This window comes from Amblyomma mixtum, chromosome 10, assembly GCF_055824585.1.
Source record: "Amblyomma mixtum isolate Tamu chromosome 10, ASM5582458v1, whole genome shotgun sequence".
NCBI classification, from domain to species: Eukaryota; Metazoa; Arthropoda; class Arachnida; order Ixodida; family Ixodidae; genus Amblyomma; species Amblyomma mixtum.
The window spans coordinates 12,056,379-12,070,781 of record NC_143021.1 but is presented as its reverse complement, the minus strand read 5'-3'; the positions used below and the strand labels follow the sequence as shown (position 1 = coordinate 12,070,781).

Genomic DNA, 14,403 nt, shown 5'->3' with positions numbered 1-14,403 from the left:
TAACTCCCGCTCCTGTTTTCCTATCATTTAGAATAGTGACTCAAAAGACGAATAAATTTCAGGCTTCTCCTTACAGCACTATAGGAGTATGGAGAAGCTTGGTGTGACGTCACGGGCGATAGGATTTCTAATCTGCTCTCCCGTCTACCACGCCCTGCCGTGCGTCGTTGGGCGCTGCCAAACAACACTCGCTGGGCTTTGACTTCGGTGGCGTTGGTTTTATCCGTCAAAACCATGCGTTCATGCCTCTCCGCAGAGACGTCATCATGCGCCCCCATTATGAGCTGTGCGCAGCGGAGAAGCTAAGGCCGCTGCGATTTCAATCGACAATCCATTTCAAACGCTAGCCCAAAGCGCCCTCGCATGCTTTGCCTGTAATTTTCAGGCATTGTACCCCTTTAAGGCCGTCCAATCCTAAAACCTCTGTAGTTGTACTTTAATCTACACACAAAATTTTTGGTCAGAGCGGGTAAGTAGAACGTTTTTCGGAGCTGCAACATCGAAAAATTGTGAATAGTGGGGTTTAGAGTCCCGAAGCGACACATGGGCTATAAAAACCACTCTAGTAAAGGCTGCGACTTATTTTGACCAACTGGAGTTATTTAACGTGCACCCACATCGCGCACCGCATGGGCGTTTTTGTTGTTCGCCTCCATCGAAACCGCAATGTTGTGGGCTGTGTGCTGGACCCGCTGAGGCAGTTGTTAGCTGAAGCACACCACGGTTTTTATTGCGAAAGCAATACTACTTCCAAGAACGGCCTTTCGCGTAGCGGCGGCCACTTGGAACGTTTGACCTTTAGAATGACCCCTGATGTCAAACCATGCCTGGTGGCGTCACAGCGTGACGTCATACTAGGAGCGAGAGACGGGCTACTTACTCGGCTCGTCGGGTAACGGCGGCCGCTTGGCACGGCGCGCCACGCTCTGCCCACTAGAGGCGCTGCATGTGCAGTATAAAACACCTGCTTTCGCAACCTACCAGGCTTAACGAAAGCTGAGCCCCGCCAATTTTTGGCGCTGTGTTCGAGGTGCGCAACTGTAACGGATGCCGGATTCAAGCGGTAACAAAAGTGCTGGAATATCCTGTGGTTATAAGCTGCCCTTCAGGCCCGAATTAAGATTGAGATGGGGATGGGTTGGGATGGATTAAGAGATGGGGAAATTTTAATAAGTGCCAGATTTTCGTAAAAAGCATGCCAGGATTGCACATCAAACAACACAACCTTCCCTTCTCTTCTCCTCTTCATGTGAAACTATTAAAAATCTACAATTTATTCCCCGCTGATTAATTACGCTAATTATGCCAGGTACATCCTATACACAGTTATGACTCCACATTATTTCAAAGGTCTCAAGCGCACTTCTTTTCACTCATTCTTGTTACAGCAAGTCGTTGTGTAAATAAACCAGCCCATTTCAAACACTTCAAAACGTTTATCCTTGCAAAAAAATTCAAACAAAATTTGACACCTATTGGAGCCGTAGCAGAGCTACCATAAAACGCGGAACCGTCCATTAAACGAAACAGATTCCTTTGTGTTCACTTCGCATGCCTTACTAGATAACTTTCTGCACAACATTGTTCAAAGTTAGCGCAATATCTGCATCCCTATTAGCGAAAACTCCGCTTTGTACATACAGGCGAGGTTTGATAGTGCGCACGTACTGTTCACAAATGTATACGCCGCGCCTGAAGGGATATGTATATACTCTGCTTTATACATCACATGCAGCACTGCCAAAGCGCCCGAAAAGTATTTCGTCACACGTCTAACGTGCGGGCAAAGATATATATCACCATGACAACGATCAAATGCCGCGACTCCCCGTTTCCGTCCAGGCCATCATCGAGACCCCGAGTGACTGCGGCGGAGGGGTACACGGCCAGCACGCCTAATCATCCTAACTGCATCCACGTCGAGAAAGCAGTTTCACTATTATCAAAAGTTACAACTAAAGGGGTCACTAACTGAAAGTTTGCGTGCGTTGCCCATGATTTGCGATGGCAAGCATGTCGTCTTATATCATTCGATGTTTTCGTCAAAACCTTCACCAATGCTACGAGAGTACGACTGACACCCGTTGGAGTGATGTGCCTTTGCGGGCTCACTATACCTCCGTAGCCTCAGCAACGTTGCACACTAAGTGTGGAACGGTGTGTAAGCACTTCACTGTAGTGTGATTACAGCACATGCCTCTGAATACAGCGGGTGATCACGACGTAAAGGCTTTTGCAATGGCTATGTGCGTTAAAGCGCTGCTGACGTGAAGCTGCGCATTCTCTGAGATGCAACTACTGGCAGTTTGTATCAATTTATGGCGGCATACCACTAGAACTGTTTCCATCATATATGAGTGGGTTTCCAGGAGACCTAGGGTCGCCTTAAAAGCCGTTCTTGTGGCCGGGCCGGCCGCAGCACCTCAACCATGTGCGCGATTGAGAACGTCCAGGAACAAGCTTTGTTGCCAACCGCAGGAATGGCGCTTTCGACGAAGAAGATGATTATTTATTTATTTATTTATTTATTTATTTATTTATTTATTTATTTATTTATTTATTTATTTATTTATTTATTTATTCACTTACTTATGTATTTATTTATTTATTTATTTAATTATTTATTTAGCAAATACTGCCGGCCTGTGTTACAGGCCTTAGGCAGGAGTGGGGTACAAACATATTGATAAAAAATGACAAGTACATTGCAAAAGAAGCAGATAGCGAACAGAGCAAAAACCAGAACATACAACATAAAATTGAATACAAAGGCAGAGGACATGTAATTACATCGAACCTGGCAGCAAATGAAGGGATCGGACTTGGCCCAAAACAAGGATAGATAACAGCCCTATACATCCTTCAGAGATTGTAAAAATAAATTTACCGATTCGCAATTGACAACCTCAGCAGGTAAACCATTCCACTTAGTGATAGTATGGGGAAAGAACGAGTACTTAAAAACATTTGTTTTACATGAAAACGCGGCAACTTTCTTAGTATAAGGGCGTGTAGGGCGTCGAGATGTGTGCTCAACTAGAATTCCTTCCTCTATTGTTAGTTTATTGTGATAATACAGATAGAATAACTTTAATTTTTCACGATGACGACGCATGGCCAGCTGCTCAAGTCCGGCGGTTTGCAGTAGGGCTGTTGGGGAAATATTCCAACTATAAGAATTAAAAATAAACCTAGCAGCTTTGCGTTGGACATTTTCTATTTTAAGTTTGTTACTTTCGGTCCAGGGATCCCACACTGCCGCAGCATATTCCAACATTGGCCGAACAAATGTTTTATAAGCTAAAAGCTTTATTTCTTAAGTGGATTGTGCCAGCGTTCTTCTCAAGTAGTGCAGTTGTCTTAGAGCTTTTTTTTCTATATACGATATGTGCTCGTTCCATCGAAGGTCTGAGGCTATCTGAATTCCTAAGTATTTAAAAGTGTTGACAACTAAGAGGGGCTCATTGGCTATACGGGATGTAAAACTTAAAGGATTCTTTTTGCGTGTCACAGTCATTGCTACTGTCTTGTTGGAATTCAAAGTCATTTGCCACGTGGAGCACCATTTTTCTACTGCAGACAGTGAATCGCTTAAAAGGAGTTGATCTTAAGGGCTAGAAATTTCTTGATAAATTATGCAATCGTCTGCGAAAAGCCGTATTTTAACATGTACGTTGTGAACTATGTCATTAATAAATACTAGAAAGAAAAGGGGGCCCAAGACTAAGATTCTGCGGAATACCGGATTCTACTGGGACAGCATCAGAGAGGACACCATCAACTACCACACTTTGACGTCTATGCGAAAGATAGGCTTCGATCCATGAGAGTAGGCACTCGTGTTTCAGTATAGGTTTTAACTTCTGCAATAACTTTTGATGAGACACACGGTCGAATGCTTTCTCAAAATCAAGAAAAACAATATCAACTTGATTATGCCTATCTAGTGCTGCCGCTAAATCGTGAACTGTTGCAATAAGTTGTGTTACTGTGGACAGACCGCGACGGAACCCGTGCTGACGGTTATCGAGGACGTGGTTCGCCTCGAGAAAGTTACTCAAGTGTGTACAGATGATGTGTTCAAGCAATTTTACTGAAGTGCACAAAAGAGAAATTGGCCGGTAGGAAGAAGGTGCTGATTTGTGTTGTTCTCTGGGAATCGGGGTGATTTTTGCGAGTTTCCAATCACTTGGCAATTCAGAGCAGTTTAGTGATTTCCTAAATATTAAAGTTAAATAATTGGCGGACCATTCAGCGTACCGTACCAGAAAGGCATTAGGTATTTCGTCAATCCCTGGCGACTTCTTTGTGTCCAAGTTAAGCAGAAGAGCTAGCACACCTTCCTCAGTTATGCAAATGTCACTGATTGGTGCCAGATCATCAAAAGAAGAAAAATGTGGCCTGCAGCCGTCATCGTGAGTGAATACTGAGCTGAAGTACTAGTTGAGCGCCTGCGCTGTTTCTAACTTGTCGTGCATACCCGCACTGTCTGCAGAAAGGCCAAGAATCAATTTCTTGCGTGGCGCGAGATGTCGCCAGAACTTGCTTGGAGAAGAAACAAGGAAATTTTTCATACGTACAGTATGGAATTGGTGTTTGGCTGTACTGATAGCGTTCCGCAACGACAGGCGTAGCATGGAAATCTTATCTGCAGTGGCCGATGACGGACGCTTTGAGTGTTGTTGTCTCACTTTATTAAGCTTACGTCCCAGACGCGCAATATCTTTTGTCATCCAAGGATTGCTAGTGCGCAAAATTTTCCGCTTTATTGGCACAAAATCGCTTATAAATTGGTGAACTAACTTTTTGAAGAAGCACCACATGTGCTCAACGGAGGTACTCTGTGTTTCGTACAAGCACGAAAAGGAAGAAAATGAAGTGTCTAGTGCATCTAAGATATCGACATCACTTGCACGTGAGAAGATCGAGATAATTGACTCTCTCTTCTGGAGCTTTGATATAGGGCCCAACTGCAAAGTTAAACTTGACATTTTATGGTCTGATATTTCCTCTAAGACAGTCACACGTGGTGTTCGGCGTAGCAGGTTGCCAGAAACAAGAAACAGGTCCAGAACTGATTGAGAGTCGTTTTGTACACAGGTGGGCTCAGTGACTAGTTGTGTCAGGTTATGACAGAACACTACGTCGAGAAATAGTTGGGAGGCACCAGTGAGAGCCACCGGAGTATCAGGCAACCAATCTACTGAGGGAAAGTTGAAATCACCCATCAATAACAAATTGGCTGAGCGGATTTCGTTTCGGCATAGGAATTCATTAGGCTTTTCTAGAAATATGTTATTCGAATTCGGGGGACGGTAGAATCCTCCAATAATTAGGTGACATTCCTCAAGAAATACTTTGAGTATAACACTTTCTAACCCCTCAATGTTTGGCAACCTTGAGACCCGCAAAGACTCTTTGTATAATATGGCAACGCCACCACCCCGGCCATCTCTGTCTCTCCGGAAAGCATTTAACCACAGGGTGTTATTTCAGAATCATAAATATCAGGATGCAGCCACGTTTCTGTCACGACTACAACGTGAGGATTATGTGCGGAATATAGACAGATGAAGAAGAGGTTGACGCGCAATGCTTAGCACTATTTGCGGCTACCTTCATGATTGCATCATTGCAACTGGTCGCTTACCCTGTTAACTCCATATAAAATTCATCGCATGTCCAAAAGCGTATTTAATTTTACTCTTGGTATATCTAATTTGTTTATTTATTGAAAAATTTTAACAATTCATATATATTTTCTCTTTTCAATCATTCTACTATTCTACTTAGTTTTTTTTAGTTTTTGTCCCCCGCGCATATACCTCCTTGGCATTCACCACCGCACCTTGGCCAATCCCCCCGCGTGAGTATGTGCCATTTTCATGTGGAGAAGAAGAGGATATAATGACATCGTTACAGTAGACCACCGGGCGAGGCTCGTAGTTTATGCAGATGTGAGCACTGTGTTATTCTAGTGTTTTAGTCATTATCATGATCATCATAACCCATGATCATAGCTCATAGTCATGATCAATGACATGATCATTCTGCAAAGTAGCATGACTCAGCGCTTTGATTTCTTCGCATTCTCACGCGTAAGCGGTCGAAGTGTCTTTGCCGAGTTTTTGCACTTTCAATCTTTATTTTTTTTTTGTCACATTTCTTTTCGTTGTAAATATCTTGTTGATGCTTGGGATAAGGACGCAAAGCTTGTTAATGGTTGTTTGTTCATTCTTCAAAGCTGCCAGTACGAGGCTTTATCATTTTGTATGTGGTGATAGGCGCCAACAGATTTATCTCGAATGATCTCACCCAGGCAGAACCGATTCGACGTTGTTCGAGACTGCTATGGTTACGACGCATCCCGTATCTCGATATTTGGTTGAACCGCGTTGCTTTCCTCAGAACCGATTAATATCATTAAATAGTTTCATCACGCGTTCCTGAGACCAGTGCAAGAAGAATAGACCTTTCCACAAATTCCGCCGCGCCACCAAGCGGCCGCGCAAAGCACTCTGGGAAAACGGAGCGCCGCGGCGCCGCGCTCGCGTCTTTTCGTTCCGTCTCTCCGACTGCGCCTGATCACCGGAAAGCCTTCCTCTGCCATCTCGTCGCCATCGCTGTTTCTTATACCTGTGCTACACGGGAACGTTCGAATGACATCTGAGTCGAATGACATTCGAAAACTGGAATGACATTCGGACTCGTCGGACGCGCGCGGTGCTACACGAAACCTTCCAAGCGCATTCGAAAGCCTCAGCTCGTTTTCAGTGTACAACGATGACGACGGCGGTGGTCACACTACTCCGACAACGACACTATCACGGTCAACAGCAGCATGTGATTATAGTGAAATATATAGTTTACTATAATATGATTGCAGTGGGACACGTTTTTCAGGCCAAAGACACCGACGAATCCGATCGGCGGACGGTCAGCCTTGTCGGCGGCTGAGCGAAAGCACGGTGATGAGGCGGCGGTGCAAATATGTTCGCGCTTCTAAATGAGCGAAACGAACGACCATATTTCACATGTGCACACCTGAACAGTCACCAGCGATAAGCGCTTGCCAAATTAATTTCAGTCGACGACGACTCCCTTCCCTTCCGCGACGACTAGGCCTAGCGGGTCCGTGGGATATGATCTGTGATTGCGGCGGTTGTGATGAGCGAATCACTAGCTTTAGCGAATGAAAATGGTCACCGAGTGTAGTTTTGGCAATAGTGACCTGAAATTAATTATTGCTTACATCGCTGGGCCCGCATATGATGAACGTGAAACGCCGGTGTGACCCAGACTGCCGAGCCGTGCTTTACGGCCAGCAGCAGATCGTCGCCGTCGCTAGATTGTGGATGACAAGTTAGGCCGTTTCAGTTAAAAAGAACGGTCGCCAAACATACTTCTGGATAAAGTAGTTTAATATAAAGTACTGGTCACGTCGGAGGAAGCCGGGACAAAAAACGAGAAGCGCCGGTCCTGCGCGATGTTAACAGCCCGCGGTTGTTAAGTGTTTCTCAGGCGTGCGATCGCACCATCGTTTCCCACACATTATCGCACTGCGTAAACAAGCACGGCTACAGCCGGTAAAAAAGAAAACAGGTTGATTAATAGAACTAAAGCGCCGATTGCGTTTTATGTCATAAAAACGAGTACTAACTGTTCGTACGCAGCGATGTAAACAACAGTATGAGTGCAGTTGTCCTCATCGGCGCACTCCTGGGTGAATTTCATGCTGACGCGGTAAATGTTCACTGCTGTAATATATAATCTTCAAGTACTCCCTTAGAAAGAACACGAGCTATTTGCTAAACATGACACAGTTGGTTGACACAGTAAGCGTGACACAGTCGGATGTTGCGTTCCGCGGCCACGGATCACCAGCCGAGCACCAGCAGACGCAGACCGGCGTTCTCCCAATGCATGTATACACAGAGCCCTCGCCGCCATGTGCCCATGGTGGTGGTGAATAACTTTATTCATAAAAGCCCCCCTCCCCCCCCCCAAAAAAAAAAACGAAAATTAAGCAGCAGCATTACGGGCGGCCTTCAGGCTGCCGGTTGTGGCGTCCTGGCCGTACTTAGTCGTGACGCCCTCTGCCCCGGTCACCAGTCGAAATTGGAGATTCGCATGTGCCCATTGCTCTGCGTAATCACAGCAGGCGTCCGTTCCGCATACACTCGGTGTGGAAAGATCGTGGAGAGACGATCCATGTATCCCTTGCGCCCGCTAGTGTTGAAATGCGTACCACATATTTTGTGGTGTTTCGAAGGCTTCCACAGGGTAAATCGCCCTTGCGAACCTTGCCGACTTATCCTGCGCACCCATTCTAGCTTCAGCTTCTTGTCCTTGGGGAATACGTGGTATGAAATGTTGATGTCCTTTCTCGTGTTGTTACTACAGCCGGGCACGCAGCACCTTTGACCGCCACCGCGATTCTAGTCTGCAGACATGTCGAATGTCTAAAAAAATCCCCACATAATTGCAGAAAGACTAAGAGATAACCACCACAGCAGTGCGCTGCAACATTTACAACGCGCACGAGAAGACGCACAACGGCTGAACACGGCGGCACAACACAGCAACACGCTTGACAGCAGACGACGCGGGCGGCGACCGCTCCTTTCTCCCATCATGCTTTGCGCGGATCCGCTAGGGGATGGCGCGGCGCTGCAATTTGTGGAAAGGTCTATTATTGAAATCTGAAAATGCAGGCAAAAGTTATTCACTTAGAAAATTAAAAATAAATGATTAGACGAAAAGGCGTTTCGCTCACCCAGTACTAAGATTGGGCGCTACCAATCAGAACCGCACCTAGCGCACACGCAGAGGAAACTTGCACATAATTGTTACTTTTGTCGGGACAGCCCACGGCCGCACATTTTGATGGCGTCGTCCCACCATGTACGCGGCGCCGTAGACAGAAGAGGGGCGACTAACAACAAAGGAAACTCCTCGATGTTTCCTTCTTGGTAGGATTAGAAGGCTGTTGCGTTTTAACCCCCCCCGTCTCGCCCCTGCCGTTTCTTGTCCAGCCTTTCTGCTCACATTTTTGGGCAAGGTTTGTCGACTGGATTTTATTTTTTTCGCTGCCTTCTTGGTGTAGTTTGAACGGCACTCCCCCCCCCCCCCCCCCCCCCCCCCCCCGAAGTCTTGAAGCGCAATGGAAAGTGCCGTACTTAATAGCGATATCTGATTAGTTTTCGTTCACTTTCGCTTCCTTACAGTTTTTGTGGCATGCGAAAAGCTTTCAGTACTCAGAGAAATAATATTTTCGATCCACTTCGCGAGTATAAAGGATTAATACTCAAACTGGACGGCCGACCAATCAGAAAGGCAGCGCACAACATAGATGTCACCTCATTTCCGCTGCCGAAAATGGCCGCTGCGTCGCGACACAATGTACCTTACTCTGCATACAAAGAATAAACACCTCACGATTTGCCTACGTCGCACGGCCCCGTTAAGTTGAGGGCAATTTCCTCACTGGCGTCCCAGAACCCTCCTCGCAGCGCCGCCTCTCCTCCTCCGCTCTTTTCTCCCTTCTCCTCTTTTTTCTTTCACGGCTGTTGCGCTCTTCGGTCTATTCCTCCGGCGAGTCTGCCTCCGCGCACCGCCGCCGCGAATCTGCGCGTCTTCTGGACCTGGTCAGCGCGCCTCTCAATGTGCTGACGCATGAACACGTAGGTGGTGGTGGAAACGTTTATTGCCAATGATGTAAATCGTAGGGGGCGCCTCGTTTGCCGCAAAAGTTTGCATGATTACGAGCATTGGTCTGGGTATCGGGCATGCAGCAGTATTGGGTATTGAGCAGTCCGGGTTTGTAGTTGTCGCCAATGTGCAGCCTTCGCTATGGTGAGGGACGGAGCGGGGGGTGCGTATTCCCTTTTTTTGTCTCGGTAATACGAGAGAATATCACGGAAGGAGACCAGGTAGTGCATTCCCTGCTCACGACAGTATGAGGCATTAAAGGCTTTCGCCTTAATAAAGCGATTCTGCTCGTATTGTCTTTCACAGCTGTTCTTCTCCTGGCGAGCTTCTAGGGCGGCCGGCTCGCGATTTTCGCGTTGCCCTTCGAGCCATTTGTGTGGCCGGCACGTTCCTCGCGCAAAGAAGGCGACTGCGCACGTACTTAAAATGGCGTTAAAGGGCGATTCACACGACGGTCCGTTCGCCCGCGGCCCGCGCACTACCTGGTCTCCTTCCGTGATATTCTCTCGTATTACCGAGACAAAAGAAGGGAATACGCACCCCCCGCTCCGTCCCTCACCATAGCGCAGGCTGCACATTGGCGACAACTACAAACCCGGACTGCTCAATACCCAATACTGCTGCATGCCCGATACCCAGACCAATTCTCGTAATCATGCAAACTTTTGCGGCAAACCAGGCGCCCCCTACGATTTACATCACTGGCAATAAACGTTTCCACCACCACCTACGTGTTCATGCGTCAGCACATTGAGAGGCGCGCTGACCAGGCCGCGGTTCAGAAGACGCGCAGATTCGCGGCGGCGGTGCGCGGAGGCAGACTCGCCGGAGGAATAGACCGAAGAGCGCAACAGCCGTGAAAGAAAAAAAGAGGAGAAGGGAGAAAAGAGCGGAGGAGGAGAGGCGACGCTGCGAGGAGGGTTCTGGGACGCCAGTGAGGAAATTGCCAAGTTGAGCACCGCCGACTACGCTTGTTGCTACCGCCCGTGCTGTGTCATTCATTACTTGTCGGTGCAGATCAGCCCAATAAACAGTTTATTCAGGAAGCCCTTTTCGCTGTATTCCCGAATGCCAGACTGCCGTGATGTAACAATAGCGCACAAGGAAGACGACGGGCTGCGTGTTTTTGTTTTTGTGTTTTTAAAGTGACGTGTATAAATTGGGTGTTTCGGTCTTGTTGTTGTCCCGCCTTTTTTGCGCTGTTCACCAGTATGTATGTCGGCAATAAACCCCAGTTGCGAGTTAGCGCTTGTCTGCGTCGTTTCCTTTCCGTCCCTCGTGTTCCTTATGCGCTATTGTTACATTATGCCGTCACCAGCACGTGACAGTACAGTGCAAGCAACCAGAACACTGTTCTGGTTAACATCCTTGCATTCCCTCTTGCCCTATCTCTCTTTTATTTTTTTTTGCTCGGTTCATCTTTTTCGTGCATCATGTATGTTTCCTGATACGTCGATGTCACTGCTTGCAACGGTTTTCCGATCCTTGATAGGCTGCAAAAGAAGCTTTTTACCCGAAAATCTTTCTACTTGTTCCGATGACATTGATTCATTTCAATACGTCACGAAGGAAGGGCTTATAGACGAAACCATGGAGACAATGGACAGTTTGTGCAACAGCTGTCATTGAGAAAGCTTGGCCACGACGACTTAAATGCACGAGATTTCTACGGAAAGCGCTACCAGCAGCTGCAAAGACAATATACTTCTCCCGTTGTGTACACTGCAGAAGCGATTTAGGACGTAAATCCATCCACAGAACTCAACAGGTCTTTTAAATGCGATGTCATTTACTCTGCAACAGAAACAGTTCTCCCAAAAAAGAAAGCGTCGCGGCTCCTCTGGCAGTTCAGACGGGCGGCTGTAACGAGTCCCCAGTACACTGTTATCGGTCAATGTGGTCCTCTTCCCCAAGAGCACTGTCCAGGCACTGCTGCAGATTGCGTCGCCTCCTACGCCCCCTACATCGTTCGCCAGCTCTGCCTCATGTCGTACTCGGGTTCCGCAGCGTCCTATCCAACACTCCAGCTGCACCAAGATGACTGCTAACGCTTATTGGTCCAAGGCTGACGTCACTCGAACACTCACGGCAAATGAACAGCCCATTCCTTTTTATAGTGAAAAATAAATGCGACAAACCTCGCATTACTGAGGAGACCGCAGCCCAACCGTGCACACACGTACAAAAGAACGCGAACGCGAGTCACTGTTGGAATGTGCATTGAGGGCACAAAGGGCGCACGGCCCGATGACGCGCAAACAAAGAGTCACTCAGCACCGCGCACAGGCGTCCGCTGCATCCCCTTAGCCCGGCTGCTGGTCGTCTTCGTCGTCGACGGAGTCCGGGTCGAGGATCCACTCGCCGGAAGCCCTCGCATATGCGGAGAGGTTTCTCATGGGCAGTAACCAGAGGGCGGTGTCGGCACGCAGGTCCTCCGGTCTCGTGAACAGCGCCGAGCCCATGCAGGCGGCCACAAGCACGACGCTCAGCGTCACGGCCACCAGCACATACAGCGCCTCCGAAGGTCGGTCGTCGGGCCGGGGGGAGACGACGTGCATTTTCACCTTCTTCTTTTGTGCATTCGACCTCTAAAACATGCGCGCTTTCTTTCTCTTCCACACATGCGCCTGTAGCGCCCCTCGCGCCGCGCTCGGCTCGCAGGCCATGGAACGTGGCGCCGGACAAGAAGGAGGAAGTTGGCTAGACCGCCGCAGCGCGAGCAGCGCAAAGCCATCTTTTCAAAGGCTAACAACAACAGCAGCAATTAAAAGGCAGTTCGAACCTCAACGCTGTCAGAGCTGGTTCTTCCTCTCCTTGGCTCCGACAGATTTGGCGACCCGGTTTCGAACATGCAACCCCATCCTCCTTCATGGTTTCCGCCGGCTCTTCCACCCTTCCTACCGGCGGCGACCTGTCCCAGAACGCTCAGCCTCTCGGTGCTTCGGTGGCCGCGTTCCAGCCAGTCAGCCTGGCGCCATTTTGACCCAATAGCCCCCGCGCATGGCTCCTACTGGTTGAGGCGCATTTCCAGCTGTGAACCAACACCAGCCAGGAGACCAAGTTACTCCACCTCGTGTTGTCCCTGCCTCCTGACGTCGCTGCGGACTTGGTGGACGTCATCAGCTAGCCGGAATTGGCTCGACCCTTCGACACGTTGAAGGCGGCTATCATCGACCACAGGTCAGCGTCCGAGCGCAGCAAACTTCAGCAGCGCCTCAGCGCTACAGAGCTTGGTGACAGCCGCCCATCGCAGCTCCTCCGTCGCATGCTCCAGCTTCTTGGAGACTCCGCTGCTCCGCACGGCCCCCTTCTGCCTGAGTTGTTCCTTCAGCGTCTTCCCCAGTACATGGTCCCCATCCTCGCCGCTGCGGGTGATGTTTCATTAGACAAGCTCGCTGACTGTGTTGCGGACTACTCACGGCTCCCCAACGTCAGCTCTGTGACCAGTCCGCCTCCAACTACAACATCGGACTCCCACCTTGCTAGCATCGAATGTTGACTTGATGCTCTTGCCAGGAGGCTCGATGCCGCCCTTACCGCGCCGTTCGTCGCTAAATTTCCGGACACGCCGCCGTTCCCCGCCACCTTCGCGTTCTTCAGAGTCCCAATCATCTGACGCGCAGCCCGACACCTTGCCCTCGGCTGTATGCTAGTATCACCGTACCTTCGGCAGCTCTGGGGTGCAAGTGCACCCACCCGTGAACTTGCCGGCGGCCCCGGCACGTTAGCGGTGCGCCGCTACTGCGCATCGGAGAGGAGCGGAGAGGAGATAGGCGACACAAGGGGGGTACTGCGCACAAAAAGACAAGGACAAGAAGATAACACAACAAGCGCTTGCTGCGCTTGTTGTGTTATCTTCTTGTCCTTGTCTTTTTGTGCGCAGTACCCCCCTTGTATTCATCATGATTGACCGACTAGTCCAACAACGTACGCTCTTAAGAGATGGAGAGCGCACGGCAGCGGCGGCGGCCCCGGCACGCTAGCTATGCGCTGCTCCTTCGCATGCGCAACAGGCGGCACCTCTGAAGCCCCAACTCCATGACCACCAAAAGTTTTGTATGGGCTAGTCGGTGGTTCATCTTAAGGAAGGTAATAGCAGCGCAAAAAACGGGGACACAAGAGAGAGGTTAGGTTTATGTTTATGGGGTTTAACGTCCCAAAGCGACTAAGGCTATGAGAGACGCCGTAGTGGAGGGCTCCGGAAATTTGGACCACCTGGGGTTCTTTAACGTGCACTGACATCGCACAGTACACGGGCCTCTAGAATTTCTCCTCCAAAGAAATTCTAGCCGCCGCGGCCGGAATCGAACCCGCGTCTTTCGGGACAGCAGCCGAGCACCGTAACCGCTGAGCCATCGCGGCGGCGTACACAAGAGAGACACAACCAACAGGACTGGCGCTGATCCTGTGCTGATCAGCGCCTGTCCTGTTGGTTGTGTCTCTCTTGTGTCCCCGTTTTTTTGCGCTGCTATTACCTTCCATGACCACGTCCCCAGCGTGCGCGCGGAGCGCCTGCGCGCCCAGCACGCGCCGCGACGAGCGTCGAAAAGGGGCATGCATCTCCATGCTCCTGGTGCTGGCTCACTCCCCCTCGCGAGCCGGCTGAAAAAATGTCAAGCCGTGAACAAAAGATGGTTGGGCAGCTGCAAGGATTCCGAGAAAATTTGTGGAACCTGAAAGAGCTTTCAGCCA

At 49.2% G+C, this 14,403-nt stretch overlaps 1 protein-coding gene and 1 pseudogene across 2 annotated transcripts in view; one reads left to right on the top strand and one right to left on the bottom strand.

The window, feature by feature from the left end:
• Positions 1-14,403, bottom strand: part of LOC149325144 (glutamate receptor ionotropic, kainate 2-like) — a 144,439-nt gene that overhangs the window by 97,342 nt on the left and 32,694 nt on the right. The window lies entirely within an intron of this gene.
• On the top strand, positions 10,653-13,474 carry LOC149325146 (uncharacterized; annotated as a pseudogene).